The sequence below is a fragment of the Mesoplodon densirostris genome, chromosome 11 (assembly GCF_025265405.1).
Source record: "Mesoplodon densirostris isolate mMesDen1 chromosome 11, mMesDen1 primary haplotype, whole genome shotgun sequence".
NCBI lineage: Eukaryota > Metazoa > Chordata > Mammalia > Artiodactyla > Ziphiidae > Mesoplodon > Mesoplodon densirostris.
The window spans coordinates 93,504,191-93,518,492 of NC_082671.1; positions in this window are offsets into that span (position 1 = coordinate 93,504,191).

The following is a 14,302-nucleotide window of genomic DNA, read 5'->3' on the forward strand; positions in this document are numbered from 1 at the left end:
CAGGAGAGTCCACAATGGTGAGAGGCCCGCGTAATGCAAAAAAAAAAAAAAAAAAAAGAATATGTATATATATGAATAACTGAATCACTTTGCTGTATACCACAAACTAACACAACATTGTGAATCAACTATACTTCAATAAAAACATTTATATCAAACAGTGTAACAGACATTTCTCCAAATTTTGCTAATGTTATACTCAAATTTGAATTCAGATAAGTTACATGATGCAATGATTATATGTAAATTATAAGAAGCAGAAATCACTAGAAAAACAGGTAAAAGAGCAATGCATGCTGATTGTGCTGGAGAGGGCAAAAGAAGATAAGGAGTTGTCAGGGGTGATAAATGGATAAGTATTCCAAATATCTAGGCTACATTTATGAAAACCAAGTCAAATACTTTTATCCCTATTGATTTTCATATTCTAAACTTCTCCTTAATATACCTCAAACTTTGTTAATCAATTAGTAACTGGTTCTTTTTTTTCTTTGCTGTAATGTGGCACTTTATTTCAACTACCAGCCCTCACTCGGATTCCCAGTCTAGTCATGTAAAGGAGAGCAGGTTGTTACCTCTGAGAAGTCAACTATGATTGTATCCACTAACCTGAAACCTCCTACTCATGATTTCTAAATTATATGACATGACCAACAGATCAGGAGCCATCACATACATTGGAGGGGAATAAATTCTCAATATAGCTGCTGTGTATGTTCTCCAGTTCAACTTTCTGTTCTGTAGTCCAACCCATGTTTTATAAGGAGGCCCTACCCAATGATAAGGAGCTTATTTATAAATCCCCAGCCAAATTCTCCTGCTGTAATCTAGACTTCATTTTATGTAAGCACATGACTCATATACATTAGTCCCTTTCCTGAAACCTCGGATGAGAGCCAACTCTCAATTACCTATGGTATAAATGCCAGAGATGACTGAAAGAACTAAAATCCACTGGTTAGTCCTAACGTACATTTTAACTAATAATGTTAACCTCCTCCCTGATGTCAACTTTCTTTAACTATTGATTCTAATGAACACAGAAAGTACTGTATCAGAATTTCACAAATTTAGGTCTAGCGGAAGTTTAAATGTTCAATGGCAAACAGTCTATTTCTTCTCCATCTTTTCTTAGTTATAGCACAGGACAAATTCATTATTGTTCCTATCATTAAGTGAGAACTGTAATGAACAAATCATAATTAGAAAATAATCAATGTGAAGTTTCTATTAGAAAATAATTCTCTAATTATAAAGGAAACAGATTTTTTAAAATTTAAGTGGTTTACATATTTTTAAAACAGTAATATGTTAAATACCGTTATTTTATTTGCACAAAATTCTATTATAACCCTAAATATCCAAATAAATAGTGACACTACTGTTGCACATTTTTCACTTTATCATTTTTATGATGCCAAAGTAATGGCATAATTTCCATAGTTATTTATCTATGTAAATGTATATACATTCTTTAATATTTGTTTGAATTTAGGGTGTTGTATTTATATGGACATATAAACCCAAACATTTGTGCATCTCTTACTTGTCTATTCATTTAATTTTTTTTCACATTTTAAAATTTTAGTTATATGTGGAAGTTTTCCAACTCTGCAACATTTGCCAATTTTCATGTTTTAGTTTTCAATTCAGCTTAATCTATAAAAAATAATTGACAGCAACTAAGCTGAAAATTATGGTGGGGGAAGTGAATTATTTACATTGCTAACAAGTTAATGCGTAGAGAACAGGAATTAATAAAATTATGACAGTTTTTATGTTATATCAACACAAATTTATTATTATATATTTATAGAAAACATTGACAGGTACATAAATGTGTACTCAGAAATGTTTATTAACCGAAAGTAAATGAGTATATGTATAATTTTAAATCATTATTTTATTCATAGTTTTAAAATCATCCAAACTTTCTTCTGGTACTATGCCGAATTTCAGTGAAAATACCCACATTCATTTTTAGTATCTTACTTTTTCTTAGAAAACAAGTGTAAAATTAAAACTAAAGAAAATATTTACTAAAATCTAACGGTATTAGAAGTACTAATAGCAACAAAATAAATAGTCTTTTACATTTGAAAGATTGCAGAGCTCAGACCAAGTTAGCATTCACTTATAATTTGCATTGAGTTGGTATAGATTTAGTTTGCCTTAATTACTCAATAAATCACTTCCTTTCTGAGTAACGATATACTCCTCTGAATAGCATAGCATCTTTAGATAGCACTGAGCAAGATTAAACTAAAAAATGAACCTCTGAATAATTATCTTTAAAACAAGTGTTAATCAAATCCAAAATTGACTAGGCAATTAAATATGTCAGATTTCAACATTTGAAGACAAATATGAGATGTTATTTTCTATCAGATAAATGATAAGCGTGTTGTAAAACCTGAAGTCACTGCAAAGTTGGAGAAATGTAATGTCCGTAGAATGTCATTACTAATTAGATTTCCCAGGCAATTAAATTTTAAATTTTAATACTTTTTTGCCAGAAAAAAGTATTTCAACCATTTTTCTAAAATGCACAAACTAGTATTTTGTAGGGGTCTGTATATTTCCTCAATTTTTTTTTTAATTGGAGCTTAGTATTCTGTTAATGATTTGAATTCTAGATGTAGATATATTAGGAGTAATATGTTTATGTGGATATACCAGCAGTATACGTTTACTCTTTTCTGATGAAATCCATGATAGCAGCCCATTACCAAGCAAATTTGAACATGCTCATCTTTCTGTTCAAGTGTCTCATTCATCTCTCAAAATTTTGCTCAAGAATACATTTTATGTATTTAATGTTTTAAACAATCAATGGTTATTGAAGATCTTAGTGAATATTTATTCATAAGATAATTAGTCCATCAATTTAAAGTTATATTTTGTGTAGTAGGTATGAATAGTACCTAGTTATATAATAAATGGGACTCTATTTTCTTTAAATTGACCTCATTTTAACTGGGCTTTTGATCCCACCAGACTGGAAGGAAATACTGCCATGGTTGCTTATGGGACTTTCACTAGATCTAGAAAGAAACTTTATGCTATTTCCCTGTCAACTGTGCACATAAGAATCTTAGTCAGCACTTGGAAGCACATGTTGCTATGGCTCAGTTTCTTTGTAAGCACCATTCACTGACTCCATTTGGGTGTTTTGTCCCCTCTTCACTGTGATGCTAAGTATCTCCAAAACTTACCTCTCCCTTCCTTCTGTGCTCACAGTCCCTGCATACTCTTTCCCCAGCCTGGAGATTGGGCTCCTCTCCATCTATTAGGTAAATTCCCTCTTGATGTTTCGTTCAGAGGTGTTTCTCTCTCTTTATTGTTTTCTCAGAGGCACTTTGTAAAATTCCCTCAGTGGGTTTAGACTTCTGGCAATAATAGTGGAGAAAAGGGGGGTTTATCTGCAACTTTGCTTTCTTTCTAGTTGCACACCTATCCATAGGCAAGGAAGCATAGAAATCACTAACTGCTTTAATGGAGAAGAAAAGGTGAAAAATCCAGGGAGAATAAAAAAGAACCTCTAAAATTATTATAAATAGGACAAAATATGAGCACACTAACATTTAAATGTGCACAGGAAATAAAGTGATATTTCAAGCCTTGCACGCTGCCTTCAATCTTCACATTCACCTCATATGTAAAAGAGAAAAAAAAATTAAAAAATAATGTATTAATTTAAAGTACTATTATTTAAGCTTAAACAAATTCTCAGTTACATATATATTATTTTTTAGATGATTTTCCTTTGTAGTTTATAATGAGACATTACATATTGTTCCCTGTGTTATACAGTAAATCCTTGTTGTTTATCTATTTTATATATGGTAGTATGTGTCTGTTAATCCCATACTCCTAATTTATCCCTTCACCACCTCCTTTTCCCCTTTGATAGCCATAAGTTTGTTTTCTATGTCTGTGAGTCTGTGTCTGTTTCATAAATAGATTCATTTGTATTATTTTTTCAGATTCCATATATAGGTGATATCATACAATATTTGTCTTTCTCTGTCTGACTTACTTCACTTAGCATGATAGTCTCTAGGTCCATACATGTTACTGCAAATAGCAATATTTCATTCTTTTTATGGCCGAATAACATTCCATTGTATATATATATATATGTATATGCCACATCTTCTCTATCCATTCGTCTGTTGATGGACACTTAGGTTGCTTTCATGTCTTGGCTATTGTAAATAGTGCTGCTATGAACATTGGGGTACATGTATCTTTTCTAATTAGAGTTTTCATCTTTTCCATATATATGCCCAGGAGTGGGATTTCTGGATCATATGGTAGCTCTAAAAATAAACTCAAAATAGTTTAAAGGCCTAAATATAAGACATGATACCATAAAACTCCTAGAAGAGAACACAGGCAGAACATTCTCTGACATAAATCTTGGCTATATTTTCTTAGTCTCCCAAGGCAAAAGAAACAAAAGCGAAAATAAACAGGTGGGACCTAATCAAACTTGTAAGCTTTTGCACAGCAAAGGAAACCATGAATAAAATGAAAAGACAACCTACAGACTGGAGAAAATATTTGCAAACAATGAGACTGACAAGGGCTTAATTTCCAAAATATGCAAACAGCTCATATGATTCAATAACAGAAAAACAAACAACCCAATCAAAAAATGGGAAGAAGACCTAAGTAGACATTTCTCCAAAGAAGGCATGCAGATGGCCAATAGGCACATGAAAAGACGGTCAACATTGCTAATTACTAGAGAAATGCAAGTCAAAACAGTGAGGTATCACTTCACACCAGCAGAATGGCCATCATCAAAAAGTCTACAAATAATAAATGCTAGAGAAGGTGTGTAGAAAGGGAACCCTTCTGTATTGTTGGTGGGAATGTAAATTGGTGCAACCATTGTGGAGAACAGTAGGAAAGATCCTTAAAGAACTAAAAATAGAGCTACCATATGATCAAGGATGACAATTTCTAATCAAACCCCAGATCTTCTACTTGACATCTGTCTGAATATTGTCAAGTAAATTTGTAAAAATATTTATTTATCTATTTATGTATTGGCTGCGTTGGGTCTTAATTGCAGCATGTGAGATCTTTCGTTGCAGTGCGTGGACTCTTCATTGCCATGCTTGGGCTTCTCTCTAGTTGTGGCACATGGGCTCAGTAGTTGCAGCGTGTGGGCTTAGTTGCTCCGTGGCCTGTGGGATCTTAATTCCCCAACCAGCGATCGAACAGGCCTCACCTGCATTGCAAGACCAATTCTTAACCACTGGACCACCAGGGAAGTCCCTTGTCAAGTAAATTAATGTCTCTGTGCCTCAGTTTTCTCTTCAATATAATGTGGAATAGTAGTAGTGCATTAAGTGTTATGGTATTGTGAAGGTCTATAATCTATTCCAAGTTCTTAGATTTCTGAAAGTAAATACTATAAGTATTCATTGCTATTATTACAATTATGATCTTTATTATTACTATACACACAATTTTTTTTTGTTACAAATAGTGCACAAGTCAGTCAACATATGTCTTCCTGATTGTGTCAGGAATGAATACCATTCAGTTTAGACAATGATAATCAAGCCAAGATATTAACATGTTGAAGGATAAGAAATTTCTCTTTTCTTTGGACTTCAAAATGGTAGAGTGGCCAGTTGGACTTACATAACCATCCTATGATCATGAAGGGTTAGACAGTGACAACTAATGAGATAGGGAAGATTCAAAGTGAGAGACTGAATCTATAAATTTTGTTTATAGCTTTAAATCCCATGAATCTGCCTTTTAAGACAAACCTCTTCCAGAAAATTCTGTATATGTGAGCAAGTAAATGTCCTATTTGCTTAAGCGAATGTGGGTTGTGTTATCTGTTCCTATGTGATCTGAATCCTAAGAATTATAGAGCCTGTCCCATAGCAGTCTTCTTAAACTTAAATGAGATAGTTCAAATATTGTTCAGAATAGACTCTGCCACATAGCTCTAGATACTTTTCAACTATTATTAGTAGCAGTAGGTGTTGTAGTTTAGTGTTAGCAAGAGGTTTAATGGATAGCTGACATACAAATCATATAACATTTTAATTTATGAAAATAAATTTCTTGCCTTATATTGCTTTTATCTTGAGTCTGTCCTGCTTTTAGTTTTCTCTTAAACTTTTATTCTTTTACACAAAACTACCTGAAAGTAAATACATTTTTTTTTTGCCAGCTACACATTTTCAAGTAATTGAAAATATTTTCTTCAAGCTCTCCAAGGATAACCTAATCCTGGCTTTCTCAATATAAATCATTGATTTTATGGACCGGGTACAATGGCATGGTAAACTTACTCTTTTCAAGAGCCCTTTCTAAGTTACAGTTACTTTGCACATGGATTTATGATTTCTTTCAATAGGTAGCACAATTTTCTATATAATGATGTCTTGTCAATACTACAAAAACTCTTTCACAGGACAGATCTTTTGATTTTTCATACTTTCTTTGAAAACTATATATGTGAAACAAAATATTGTTTTATTTAGACTCTTACCATCTATGTGTACATGTCATATAACATAATTCTGTTGGTTTCTGAATAAAGGTACTTTGCTTTTAAGTAACAGAAATCAACTCTAGCCTACTTGAGGGAAACAGAATTTATTGAAAGGATTCATGATAATTCAGAGGCCAAAAGGAAAAGATAAACCACCAGCCCTTGCAACCAACAGGACACAAGGAGGTTTGCAGGAATGAGAGGATAATCTGTCCATGACACTGCAATTGGTGTGCTTCAGCTCCTCCCATTTCCTGTCCTTCTGTCATTGATTAACATTCAAATTCCTGGGATAGAGGGTTACAGTGGCCCTTTGTGAAAAGGGGTATTTTCAAAAGATAATTCAGCATTTTACAAAAAAGAAAATATAAACAAGAATAAAATAAAATAAACACAGATAAGAGATCCCAAAACAAGAGATACCCACTCTAATACCTAACAAGTCTTCAGCCTGATACTCAAATCTCCCTCCTTCATAACCCTAATCTTTCTTTTAAGCCTCATCTCATTTTATTTGTCTATCCATCACTCATTCTCAGGCCAAACTGCAGAACTTTATTCATTCTAAACACAATACCACTTTCCTAACTTCGGTAGCTTTTATAGGATTTTCCTCTCCCTAGAATGAGCCACATGATCTATTGAAATTCTTCCTATCAAGTTCCAGCTCTAATTTCTTTTTCTTCACAGTTCTTTCCCATTATTACTTAAACTTCTTGAGAGCAGGATCTATATTTACCTAAAATTTTTCATAGTAAGTAGTATTGTGCCTAGAACAAATATAGTATTGAATGAATAGTGGATCAGTGGTTGAAATAATACTTGCCAAATCCTGGCAGTTCCTCCTTTACAAGCCCTCCTGTATCTGTCTTCCCTGATTTTCCAGTCTTACTTTATCAGTTCACGTTCTGTTATTATATCTCCTGTTAGTCTCCATGCACATAAATCTCCGCACTCTAGCCTTCATTAAACACATCAATACCCCACTCATAATTTTATCTTCCTCTTGCTTATTGATTGAGAAATTGATTTTAATCACACAAATTTCTGGAGTCTCCTGTTCTAATCACAGCCTGAATTTCTGGCCCTATTTACTCACTGACTAATTCAATGAAGTTTTCATTTATAAATCCTTTCACTCATCTCTTATCTATTTTCTTTTATTAAGCCTGCATTCCAGCATAGCAGAACTCCTTTCTCTCCCCTATTATAAACCATGTTTTCCTACATTTTCAACTGTACTTTGTTGTTTCCTGTTTCTAGAAAGCTTTTGAATCAGCACATTCAAATTATACCCATGTATGTCAAGGACTTTCTTGAAAGTATATGTATTCATTTTTTAAGTCAAAGTGTAAGCATCCCTGCAAACTAACATTTAGGGATATAAAATGAATAACTTCCAGTCTCTTTCCCCAGATTGAGATAAGAAAGTAAGGAGAGAATTACAGTATGGAATCTTAAGTGCCCTGATAGAGGTGTGTTATTAGTACAGTTATATACAAACACTGAAGAGTGATATCTGATGGATGTTAGGGGATAAGGAGATTTATGGGAAGAAACAATGTCTGAATTAATTTTTGATAAACTCCTAGGAATGTGTCAGACTGTTGGAAGTCAGGGTATTGAAGGCTAGGATAGGAATATGTGCCATGATGGGGGAGGGTTGGGGAGAGAGAGACACGCAGAGACAGACAGACACTTTTTGACAAGCATGTCGTTTGGTAGGTCTACAGTTTAGACCTGAGAAGTATAATTCTAAGGTGAATTTACTGTTTATGAAAAAAAGAAAAATGACTTAAGTCAGATGGAAAAATTTATTTAGAACTCTGTGCATAGCATTTTACATAATATTTTAAAAATTATCAGTGTGTGTACTGACTAATTAGGGAGATACGACAAGAGTAAAAGCTCAGGAGTATGTGAACAGAGTTAATACAAGTAATCCAGAGGACTACTGCTTAGAAATTCAGAGGAGAGAGCAATGGAGCTCAAACAAGAAGAGATGTCTTTAAAAGGCTACCAGGCTAGCATGTGTTTCTAGCCATTTTGGTTTGGATTTGAGAAAGATTTTTTTTTAGAGATAATAAGTGGTATTTCAGAAAAAAAAAAAAAAAGGTTTGTACAGAGGATTGAAGGTAAAAGAAAACCTAGTGTATTTTGTGAAAAGTGAAACCCCTGACCAATCGGAACAAATGTTCTATCACACCAACATATTTACTTCCCTGGCATCTTTGCCTTGTTCTTTTTTCCAGAAGCAAAAAAAAGAAAAAAAAAAAAAAAAGAAAAAATAATAATATCAAAGCCCAATTCTTAAGTACTTCTTTTATTAGAAGCCATTCTTGACCATACAGTGCATTCCCTACAAAATCAATCACTTCCCTATCTGTTTTCATGGCACTTTATACATTACTTTTCATAGTATGTACCACATTGAATTTAGTCAGCCATTTGACTGCCAGCCTTCACCTGCTGCGTTTTTGAATTTTCAGAATGCAAGGATAATGTTCTATTAATCTTTGTCCACCATAACATGTAACATTTGACTGCATATAGCAGGTATGAACGCTGAGTGATTATAAATCTTAAGGGCTGTAAGGGGTAAATTATAGTGCCACAGATAGAGCAAGCAGAGAAGCAAAGTTGTGTCAGAAGTTGGAGGTCTTAGCTAAATGTTCTGAAAAGGCTGAAAAAATAAGAATTTAAGTTGCATACTGGTTCTTAAGTGTTAATACTCCTCGGTCATTTTGTAATGTACTTTCAATCACCAGAGAAAAAGGGGAAAATTTGGAGTACTTCAAATATTCCAAGCTTTTTTCAATGCTATATTATATCATGGTAATATAAAATTAGATCATAATTTTCTTGCATTAGTAGAAAATTTTAGTATCAAAATATTGAATAACATCTTTAGTTAATATTGTGATAATAAAATGATGTTTTATATTATATCACTTCTGTCACTTTTTATTGAATATCAGACATTATTTTCACTAAGAACATAAAAATAAATTATCTTGATGGATTTTACATTTGATACTTCATATTCCAGAAAACTGTTTGTGTGACTTACTAACCTATGTATAATTTTCATTAACATCTATACTTTTCTGCACAGAATTTGATTTTTCTCCAAGATTAGAAATTAATTCTTAAAAGTATTTATCTAATGTTCATGTATGAACTTATGGAACTTACGTTGTGTATACTCTAAATGTTGTCTTAAGCAACTTGGGTTGCTGTAACAAATATACCATAGACTGGGTGATTTAAACAACAAACATTTATTTCTCATAGTTCTAGCATCTGGGAAGTCCAAGATCAAGGCACTAGCATATCCAGTGTCTGGTGAGGGCCCTCTCCCTCGTTTGCAGAAGACCATCTTCTCATTGTATCCTCACCTGGCTGAGGGAGAGAAAGCAAGCAAGCTCTTTTCTGCCTCTTCTTACAAGGACACTAATTCAACCTTGAGGACTCTAAACTTATGGCCTAATTGCTTCCCGTAGCCCCTATCTCCAAATACTACCACAATGGGGATTTAGGTTTCAACAGATGAATTTTAGGGGGACGCCAACATTCAATTCATAGCAATTGTATTAATATTTTTTATAGATTTTACTTTTTGAAATACTACAATGTTTCTTACTCAATTTGGTAGTTATTTAGTAATAGAGAAAATGCACAAAAATAACAACTATTTCAGTGTCAGAGCGAAGGAATATTGCTGTTCATTATCTTGGAATGAATATACTGCATTTATTTTTCCAGCAAATAGAGACAGACATTTATGATAGCTTAGTTTTCTCATATTTAAATGATAAACAGTACATGAAATGGCTGTATAATTTAGCCACTGTATTTATAAAGTTATTCCTGGCAGCTAATACTGCCTTACAGGTAAAGAAGAAGGGTATAAAGAACTATTTTAGCATTTAACAAACAATTATTATTCCAAATCTGTGTCATGCATTGAGCAGAAAGCCCAGATCTGAGTAATTCCAAGTGCTTAACAGCTGTTTTACCATATCCACCAAAGTCTCCCTACACTCATTTCTCTTTCTCTGCAGCACTGCATGAATTATCTTTTCAAAATACAGATTTTATATTTCCCCTTCTCTGTTACACTTTAGAGTGTACACCTTACACTTTAAACTGTGTTGGCAGAGACGCTGACCTCCAATGTCTTTCCTTTTTTCTAAGGTTAAATTAGCAAGAACCTGTGTGGTAGACTCAGTCTCTTGCTTCCTCTTGTAGCCTCCTGCAGGGCACTCTATTCAAGCTGGACTAGCCTACTTTGAGTCTCTTTTACCCACTGTTTCATTCATTCACTCATTTAAAGAAAGTTTTTGCCCATGTTATTGCCTCTGTCATCATAAATGTTGTCATGGTTGCAATTTCACTTATATTTAGAAGTACGTGATCATTTTTCCCCTTCCTGGTTAGAATGTGAACTTCGTGAAATTGTGTGTGGCATCTCTTTGCTTACCAATTTTGTGTTCTTTGTGCTGACCCCAGTTGTCAATACACAGACAACACTTAAAATATGTTTTCAAGAATAGTGAATTAATGAATAAACCCTTTGGGTTCCATGTGCTCTGCATACTGGTTGTGAGAAAATGATCTAGTCACAGAAATTCTCTCTTATCACCTCCTATCCAAACTTCTCTAGAGACAGGTCTTGTGGTCTTTAGCTGGTAGGAAAAGTTGCTACAGAATATGTCTCTTCCTAATGTCCTTCTAGATGGACTATAGCATCATTTAATTGCAATGAATATCCTGATTAGGCAATTAGGCACTATCAATAATCTTGCAGGTAGATATGGGAAAGGAGGTAAAAGTGGGGACAAAGATCAAGACCTTCATTATACTTGTTGTCTGTCACCCTATCACCAGGTTGTCCTCAAATTTGATAAGATACAGAATCACCTCAAGGAAAGGTTTATAGCATTGGAATCTTCCCTCCTGCATTAGAAGGAAGTTTGATAAAGACTTTCACCCTTAGAATATCCAAAAAATCATTATTCCCAGAAGTATTTGACAATCAGTACTACTAATTTATTCCTAGCCAGCTTGAAGACTAAATTGATTGTCTTTACATTAATATAGTATTTGAGTTTCATAAGTATATCAATTTTTGTTCATGAAATGATTAAGGTGAACACAATTAGATCCTACTTTCGATAAAAAAGAAAATGAGTGAAGCTTCTCAGTTCATTCTCCATAACATAGAACTTTTCAGGACCAATGGAGAAAGAGAAGTTAGGTATTTAGAATATTTTGCATTTAACTTAAATTTTAAAAAGTTAAAAACAGTTGGATATAACGGAAAGAGAAAAGGGAAAATAAATCTGGATCTTACTGTCTAATGGGGGAGATAGGCAATAATGAAAAAATCACATGAATAATAATAAAATGGCAATTGTGGTAATTTTCTTGACGGAAAGATATATAAGAAACTCTAAGAGTACATAATAGGATATTTATGTTAATATTTTTGTGACTTTCCTAGGTTTGGGGGAATAATTGAGGTAATGGATGCAAAATAACTTTTTCATTTACATTAAACTACATATGACATTCATAATAGTAATAATTTGCCTTTTGTCAATAAAACTTTCTTTATGTGCCTGCTTCTGGATTTATATTATCTTTTAATCTTATGGTCTCTCTTTACATGTTTAAACTGTATTTATAACTATAACATCACAAAAGACTGGTGTCCTCAGTTTTGTGGGAAAAGCAAAGATGATCATGAAATCACAGATTCCTCTGGTTAATACACTGTACTCTAAATTATTGATATATTACGAGTCTTCTTAAGATTACAGTTGATATGTTAACAAGATGCATGGAATTTATTCCCAATTCACATCTAAAGTAGATCATATTAAGATAACAAATCATTTAGAAGGATATTAAAGCACAGTCCTTAGCTGCTCTATTGTAGATTATATTAGTTTTCTTGGGCTAGAGACTGGGTTAGTTAAACAACAGAAATTAATTTTTTCACAATTCTGGAAACTGGCAGTCCACTATCAAGGTGCTGGTTTCTGGTAAGACCTCTCTTCCTGGCTTTCAGACAACCATCTTCTCTCTGTGTTCTCACATGACTTTTCCTTTGTGTGCCCGCAGAGAGAGAGGGAGATACCTGGTGTCTCATCATCTTCTAAATAGGATACCAGTCCTATCAAATTAGGGCCCCACCCTTATGATTTCATTTGACCTTAATAATCTCTTTAAAGGCCCTAGCTCCAAATGCAATCATATTGGGGGGTAGGGCTTCAACATACAAATTTTGGGGAGATGCAATTCTGTTCATAACCCAACTCTTGCATTATTTAGAAAAATAAAGCACGTTTATACCACTGATGACAACATTTGTGAGACATGGCATTTTTATGAATCCCATTTCAAGCAAATTCTAATTTCAAAATCATAATCTATCATTGGACTTTAATAAAAAATTGATGTCTTTAATTTTAAGTAACAAATGGAAAAAATCTGTTTTAATTTTTGAATAAAAATTTTGATGAGTGCTCGAATAACAGTCAAATGATTCTGTATGAAATAAATAATCTTGGTATAAAAGCATCCACATATATGTGTGACTGATGAAATTATCAAACTTTAAAAAATAATTTTAAAATATTTTGTGGACAACTCTAGATTTGTTATCTCATAGGAAAAGAGGAATCCGGGATGGAAAATACTGAACATTGAGAAGATAACTGTCTAAAATTATATCATAAGAATGGGATTTCCCTGAGGACAGGATTGTTGTCTGTTTTGTTGTGTGTGTGTGTGTGGTTGTTTTTTTTTTTTTTTTTGACCACTGTATCTCAGAGCCTGGAACAATGCCTTACTTAAAATAAGTGCTTTCAAACTGTTTGTCAGATGAATAAGTAGCACATCATTTAGTCAAACTAACTTAATTTCCTATAAGCACTTTACAATTCACCTGAATCCTTACCATAATATCATGAGGTAAAGAAAGATATGATTTTGCAAATCTATTCAGTTTACTGAGCAGACACTTTTGTACTGTCATGGATTTTCTTTGTTGTTGTTGTTGTTGTTCTAGGTTAAGAATGCTGTGTTGTCATCTTAACACTCTGTCCACTTTTTAAAATTTATGATGTTGACCTCAGATTCAATATCCATGACTTCTTACTTAGAGAATTATGGTTAGAGTTAATGTATCTTAACTTCAACTTTAAAGTTAACACTGAAGTCTTAGGCAACAAAAATGAACAAATTATGGTCTAATAAACATTTACTTAAAAGTTTTGAGGCCGTATATAATCAGGTAATCACAAAATAATTGGAGAATTGACATTTGTATTGTTAATCTGTTCTGTAAGAAAACTTTAGTCGTTAATTTGGGCACACAATAAAAAATAGACGTTACCCTTTATTAAAACTATAATTTCTTATTTTGATGATCTGTATTTAAGGATGATAAGTGTTATTAATTTTCACAAAATTCCTAAGAGAATTGAGGAATGCTTCAATTGTGATTTTTTTTACTTTGCCTTTTATCATTTTATAATTTGTCTTCTATATGAGGTAATTAAAATGTAGAATAATGTAGGGGAAAGAGCCTTGATTGTAGAATTAAGCATAGCTACACTGTAATCCCTGACAACTAAACTGCTTCCTAGCTGTGTGTTCTCTGGAAATTTATATTCCCTTTGTTTTCCCCTCCAGGGAATATTATGTATTTAATACCAGAAGAAATAAAAATGGCTCCCATTCTGTTCTTGTAGCAGAGGTTTT